We start from the raw sequence: 7387 nt of genomic DNA on the forward strand, positions 1-7387 counted from the left end.
CGATATTGGACCACGCTAATAAATTGGAGTCAGATTCAGTTGGACCACCATGACACGTAACCAGTGCAAGCACAAGAAAATGATTGAAGGATTCAAGGAAATTAGACAGATAGATAGAACCTTCTCAGCAGAATCCTAGATCTGGACAAGTAGCCAGGAGTCAAACCTACAATCTTCTGATCTGATGTCAGAGGCGTGATCAATTGCACGACTAGCCCTGTATTGTGTTAAAATGTAAAACCTGTGGATGCAACAATTTAGCTCATGTACATAGTTTCTTCACAAACTGAATACGGGTTGACGAGCACGAGGCCTGTGTAGCTCAGATGGTAGAGCATCAGACTTTTAGTCTGAGGGTCCAGGGTTCGAGTCCCTGTGCAGGTGATGACTTCATTTAGCAACATTAACCTGCTTACGTGCAACATTCATGTACAGTTTACCTGAAGTATCTGGTAAGTCAGCTCATGATACAACCTGTGCCCAGTTAGTGGTTGCTGCTGTCTTATGTCTTCTCGGCTACTCTGCTGCCTCTAGTGGACGTCCAGATTGTGGCAACCCCAGAGTGAGGCAGGTGAGGGCATCAGCACCCCAGAGAGCTCTGTGCTCTCACCTACAGCCCTGAGCTTTGCCCTTCAGAACCACGGATAGCGGCGCCATACGACGACGGCTGAGATTGGAACCCCCATCAGGACGGGGAATGTCCTCTTTCCCAGCTGCAGGGAATCAGCGCTGGATGAGGAGACAAAAGGGAAGACGGAGGACGACAACCAATCAGAATGTAGAGGAAGAGTTTGGGATGTGAAATATTCAAAGTTTATAGCAAACTCAAAAAAATGCTGAGTTAAAATACTGTAGGTGATAACAGTACAGATTGTAAATTAATGTGCTTTGTGCATGAACATGCTTTAAAAATATATATATATACCCAGAGATGCATGACATTATCTATAGTGTGCTCTCTCTCACAAACTGACATAAAACAATGCAATACTGATGTCCTGCTTCTTACATATCTGCATTAAGAAATGTTGAACAACGGACAACCACTCTGGACACATTCCTCCCATTGTTGCTTCAGGAAAAAGCAACAAGAACTCATCAACAACGGTGAACACATGAGGTGAATCATTATTCACTGTCAGCCTCAGGCACAGAGAGGAACGTCATGACTCATCATCATGGTTAGCGAGACCAAATACTAAAAGAAACACATTTCTTAAGGCAGAAGCTATAGAAATGATCCCTGAAAGTATAGTCTGAATATGTCAGGGGACTGAAATCGAACCTCACTCCTTACAGAGTGACTCTCACTCAGGGTTCCTTCCTGGGATCAATACACTCCACTGCCATGTTTTTATGGAAATCCAGCTCTGCCAATCACAGCGTCTGACATTACAACTGTGACTGCAGCAACACAGCGAAGGTCAGTGGGAAAGGAATAATAATAAAAAGAGGAAAAAAGGTCAGTGTTACAGTTACTGAAACACCAACGAGACACAAGCCTCGGTCAAGCTGAATTAGTCCTGGATACATGAATAAAACTAAATGAAAAGTTAATTTTTCAAATGACGTCCAACACATTTTAAGTGAGTTTGTGTAGCTCATGCAGGTGAACAGTGTTCATTTAGATCCTTGAAATATCTGGAGTCATTTGGTGTGAATGCGCTTGGGTCCTCAAAATACTCAGTTTAAGTATGGAAGTATGTGATTTGTGACACAGCATTGTTTAGGAATTGTTTTATCAGCCAATTAGCACTGGGTCAATTTCTTTTTCTCCCGTTCTTTAGGTTTACCAGCACACAGCCAGAAGTAATGTCAAGACAAGGTGGCCAGTGACAAGGTGTTCTTTGCTCCTTTCAAGACATAAAGCAGTGCTCAGGAGTCATGCAGACTCTTCAAGAGATCTTTCTATTCTTGAGTAAATGAAATATTTAAAAGATATAGATTTGCTTTCTGGCTGTGATAGAGGAACTTGTGTGTTATAAAGAATATACTCTATTTCTATGATTACAGATCACAAGGGATTAGCAGTCCATCAACCTGAACTGCTCTGTTGACTTGTGTGTTGTTGCTGCACTCAAACATTATAATATGATTCCACGTTATTGTGCCCAAAGAGCAATACAGTTAAGACTGAAGAGAAAAAGGTCTGTCGTCGATTCAAGACAAAACCTTTCTATTTTCAATCCAGAAGCATAACAAGGAGGGAGGAGTTGCTACACAAATCTGACTAGAAAATCAAAGCAGACCTGCTGACCAGGCTGTGATTGTACAGTGTGAGGTGAGAAATGCGTGCTGTGGCTGCACCAAATACGGCAAAGGAATGTGTTGTGAACTTTCTCCACTCTTTGGAAACACCAGATGACGGATTCAAACCGTGCATTTTTCATGCCTTGGTTTCATTGACTGGCCCTGCGATGAGCTGGCGACTTATCCAGGGTGTACCCCGCCTTTCGCCCGTTGACAGCTGGGATAGGCTCCAGCACACCCGTGACCCGTAACCGGATTAAGCGGAAGAAAATGAATGAATGAATGAATGGTTTCATTGACAGGTGAGCCTGATGACCAATGTTCTGTGCGCATTCTCCGTGATACTGGTGGTTCCCAGTCTGTGATCCTTGCTGACGCGCTGTCCTTTTCTGAGTACTCGTCTTGTGGTTACAGTGTTGTTCTGCGTGGTGTCGAGATGGGTTATGTTCCTCGTTCAGTACATCGCATCCATATCCAGTCCAAACTGATAAGTGGGTTTTTTCCTATCGCTGTCTGTCCTGAGCTGCCAATTCGAGGGGTAACACTCCTAATGGGTAACGACATCGCTGGTGGTAAAGTCACACCTGTGCTGGAGGTATTAAATATCCCTCAGTGTGAAACAGAACCAGCCCATTCATCTCCTATTCTGTTTCCTTCCTGTGTTCCTGTCTAATCCTGACACTATCCCTCTCACCGACAGTTTTCTGATACCTGTCCTTTCAGCAGAGGTTGAGCCGGAGGAGGCGGCAGAGAACGTTGCTGAGTCTTCCGGTGTAGTTGCCGCTGAGCAGGAGAATCTTGTCAGCCCCGAAACAACCTCTCCTGACATCTCGTCTCTCCCGGTGTCTCGAGACCGCCTGTGTGCTGCGCAAAGGGCGGATCCGACGCCACAGAAATGCTTCGCAAGTGTGGTGAGTGCTGACAAAACAAGAGATGAGAAGGTAACCTATTTACTAGATGGTGGCGTTTTGGTGTGTAAATGGTCCCCTTCCCTCTCTGATTCTGATTGGAGTGCTGTATTCCAAATAGTTGTGCCCTCTGTGTATCGGTCACATATATTATAAGTAGCACATGAGAGTCAGTGGTCTGCGCACCTTGGTGTTACAAAGACATATGGAAACATTTTAAGACATTTCTTTGGGCCTGGGTTGAAGTCTGATGTCGCAAAGTACTGCTGCTCCTGCCACACCTGTCAAATTGCTGGTAAACCAAACCAAGTCATTCCTCCTGCTCCCCTACATCCCATTCCTGCAATAGGAGAACCATTTGAGCGCATAATCATGTATGACTGTATCGGACCCTTACCCAGAACTAAAAGCGGAAACCAATATTTGCTTACCGTCATGTGCGCAGCCACCCGTTTCCCTGAGGCCATTCCGCTGCGTAACATCACAGCCCGATCCGTTGTTAAAGCCTTAACACGTTTTTTTTCCACATTCGGCCTTCCTCGCATAATCCAGACCGATCAAGGCACAAATTTCAAATCCACCTTGTTCAAACAGGTGTTAGTAGCTTTAGATATGCAGCACGCTGTCTCCAGTCCCTATCATCCAGAGTCTCAGGGCGCGCTAGAACGCTGGCACCAGACGCTAAAATCAATGCTTCGCAAATATTGCCTTGAGACTGCCCTGAGTTGGGATGAGGGAATCCCCTTTGTTGTGTTCGCAGCCCGTGAAGCCGTACAGGAATCCCTCGGCTTTAGTCCCGCTGCTCTCGTTTTTGGTCACACGCCCCGTGGTCCATTACAGTCCTTGCAGGAGAAGTTTCTGTCGTCTGCCTCTTCGTCTCCGACAAATGTGTTGGACTTTGTCAGTAAGTTCCGTGAGCGTCTGCAACCGTGCCCACTCATTCGCGAGAGAATCTCTCTCTGCCTCTCAGAGCGTTATGAAGCGTCGTTTTGACCGCTCCGCTGTTTCCCGACAGTTTAACACTGGTGATAAAGTTTTAGCATTGTTGCCCATTCCCGGTTCTGCGCTCTCAGCCAAGTTCTCTGGTCCGTATGTCATCTCCGAACGTCTTAGTGACACAGATTATATCATCCGCACTTTAGCCCCATGGAGGCTAAAGGTTCTGCGATTTTGGAGTTCCCCGTGCCCTCCCCTAGGAGAGCTCTGCGTCGTTTTGTTGGCATGGTCGGTTATCATCGCAGTTTTTTGCCGTAACTTCTCCACGGTGGTCCTCCCATTAACCAACCTGCTCAGTCCAAAACTCAACTTTGTGTGGTCATCTGATTGCCAACAGGCTTTTGACAGTGCCAAGTCGCTCCTCTGCCATTCTCCTGTGCTTGCTGCGCCTGATCTCTTGCGCCCATTTAAATTGGAGGTTGATGCCAGCGCCGTTGAGGCCGGTGCTGTGCTATTACAGGAGGATGCTGAGGGCATAGACCATCCAATATCATACTTTTCCAGAAAGTTTAATAAACATCAGGTTCACTATTCCACCATCGAACAGGAAACTCTTGCTTTGTGGGCACTTCAACACTTCGAAGTATACCTCGGGTCCAGTTCTTTGCCAGTCACAGCGTTTACTGAACATAACCCTCTCACTTTCCTGTCTCATATGTATAACCACAATCAACAGCTCATGCGGTGGGCCCTGAATGTGCAAGACTACCACCTTAAAAATACTTACTTTTTTTAATAATTCTATGCTGCTGTTAGAATTAGAAATAGAAAGAAAAGATGAAATATTGAAGATGGTCATGTGATCAATACGCATTTAATTTGCTGGGAGTATATGATAGGACACATGTGAGGATCAAGCCACTGCAGCAAATAAGGAGGACTACCTGAACAGGTAAGGTAGATACAAATCATCACTTCACACAGAGATATAGTGCCCAACCTGATGTAAACTTTTGTGACTTATTTTTATTTACTTTTCTTTGTTGACAGGAAACTTGTCAACCAGGTGGTTTGTGATCGCAAAGGACGCTTCATTAATACATTCACAGATATGGATGGAAATCAGTGTTGTACAGCAAATATGTAACACTCATTTTCATCCAAGTAATGTTGTGAATAATGTTTTTCTACAAATATGAAATTACAACTTTAGGCTCAAACAAATGATATGCTTTACAGGTCATTTTCCTTTGCCATAATCACTGCATACAGTCTTATCTGATGCTGTGTACAGCTCCACCCACCTCCTGGGTGGTTCATCATTTGCGATGGGGGGTATCCATGCCTAGATGCCAATTAGATTTTGACACTGATCACTTTTTGTAAATAGTTTTTTTTTGTTTCTGATGTAGTTTTTAAGTTGGTATGATTTTTGTTCGATGCTTGTATCGATGTGTTCCACCATGCAGTTAAAAGTTGTTAATCTACAATGTAAACAAACTGGTGGCTTTATGAAGAACTTTATTATAACTAAAAAAAAGAGCAGAGACCAAAGTTTTATGAAACTATATTTTCTTAAACATTTTACAATTCCATTGCATACATGGATTATTTCTTTATCTTTTCATTAATTATTTCCTATTTCTGCATTTTCTTGCTCTCTCTTCGCAAAACACTCCCTCTGCTTCTCAAACCACTCCTTCATCCTGCCACTGTCTCTCCCTTTTCTCATCTCTTTCCTGCTGCTCTCTCTCCCTTGTCTCCTCTCTTTCTCTTCTTTCCTCCCACTCAACACACATCTTCTTTCTCTCATCATCCCCCTCGGTCATCTTCCAAAGGACATTCACCCATTCTGGACTTCTCTTTCTTCTGGAGACATTCTTTTGAACATTCATTCATTCATCTTCTGCCACTTATTCCAGTAACAGGTCACCGATCCCAGCTGTCAGTGGGTGAACGGGTGAACAACCATTCACACATACATTCATACCTAAGGGTAATTTGGAGTAGACAATTATACTTAGCATGCTTTTGGAGGAGGGACGAAGCCGGAGTACCCGGAGAGAACACACACAGATGCGGGGTTGAGCATGCAAACTCCGCACAGAAAGACCCTGAGGCCAGGAACCAAAAATATTTTCAACAATCACCAATTTTTTTGACGACTAAGAGTTTACTCATAAAATTCTCAGTCAAGAGCACCCCGAAACAAATGTAATGTAAATGTAACGTTGGTTGTGTGGCCGTTGCCCAGTCCAGTGGAAAATGTCAACATAATGCAAAAACAATAGGTTGTTGTGGCCGAGTGGTTAAGGCGACGGATTTGAAATCCGTTGGGGTCTCCCTGTGCAGGTTCGAGTCCTGTCAACAACGCTGCTTTTGGTGGTGGCTCACGCTGAGAAGGATCGTCTCTCTTCGTCTAGCCGAGTGTCGTTTCACAAGACCATGATTCCACTGATCAACTACTTCAATGAGCAGGGGCTTCATGTACTAAGAGTGTCAGTCCTGCAACTGATGGGAGGGCACCGTCGGGCCATGATGTCACAGTCTGAGTTATGGGGGGAGATCTCTTCTTCAGTGGCCCTGTAACCATGTTTGATGTTGGAGTAGGCTTTATCCAGGGTCTTAGCTCCCCTTGTGGCACATTTAATGTGCTGATGGAATTGTGGAAGCACTACTTTCAAATCAGCATGGTTAAAGTCTCCTGCTATCACAAGTGCTGCCTCTGGGTGGTCGTTCTGCTGCCGGCTGATGGCGTTGTATAGGAGGCTAATAGCTATGCTAGCTTTAGCGTCCGGGGGGATATACATCGCGGTTGCCAGGACGACGGTGAACTCACGCGGAAGGTACAAGGGCCTACATCTAACCGTGATGAATTCCAGGTCTGCAGAACAGTGCCTGTCGATGGTAGTGGCGTTTGTGCACCAGCTGTTATTCACGTAGATGCAGAGCCCACCTCCCTTTCTCTTACTGGAGTCGCAGTTCCTATCGTGTCTGTGGGCGGTGCGGCCTGCTAGCTCAATGGCCGAGTCCCGGATGGATGAGTGGAGCCAGGTCTCTGTGATCAGCAGAATGCAACAGTCCCGCACGAGTCTGTTTACTTCCAGCTGAAGCTTCAGCTCATCCATCTTGTTTGCAAGGGACCTGGCGTTTGAGAGGAAACTGCTGGGCAGCGGCAGTTTGTGTGGTCGTCTCCGCAGTCGTGTGAGGACGCCGGCCCGGCAGTCCCGCTTTTGTTTTCTCTCCTTACACCGCCCTCTTCTCCTGCTGCCCGCTGGGATGAGTGACCACGG

General features: G+C 45.5%; 3 non-coding genes across 3 annotated transcripts; 2 read left to right on the forward strand and 1 right to left on the reverse strand.

The window, feature by feature from the left end:
• The first annotated feature begins 311 nt into the window (after positions 1-311).
• TRNAK-UUU (transfer RNA lysine (anticodon UUU)) lies at positions 312-384 on the forward strand. The gene has a single exon. It is a non-coding gene; the product is annotated as a tRNA-Lys (tRNA).
• Positions 385-1042: 658 nt separating this feature from the next.
• Positions 1043-1259, reverse strand: LOC144738476 (small nucleolar RNA U3). Its single transcript, XR_013589274.1, has one exon. It is a non-coding gene; the product is annotated as a small nucleolar RNA U3 (small nucleolar RNA).
• A 5126-nt stretch (positions 1260-6385) lies between these two features.
• On the forward strand, positions 6386-6467 carry TRNAS-UGA (transfer RNA serine (anticodon UGA)). Its single transcript has one exon. It is a non-coding gene; the product is annotated as a tRNA-Ser (tRNA).
• The last annotated feature ends 920 nt before the right edge of the window (positions 6468-7387 follow it).

This window comes from Lampetra planeri, unplaced genomic scaffold (genome assembly GCF_965212315.1).
Source record: "Lampetra planeri unplaced genomic scaffold, kcLamPlan1.2.h2 scaffold_1013, whole genome shotgun sequence".
Taxonomy (NCBI): Eukaryota; Metazoa; Chordata; class Hyperoartia; order Petromyzontiformes; family Petromyzontidae; genus Lampetra; species Lampetra planeri.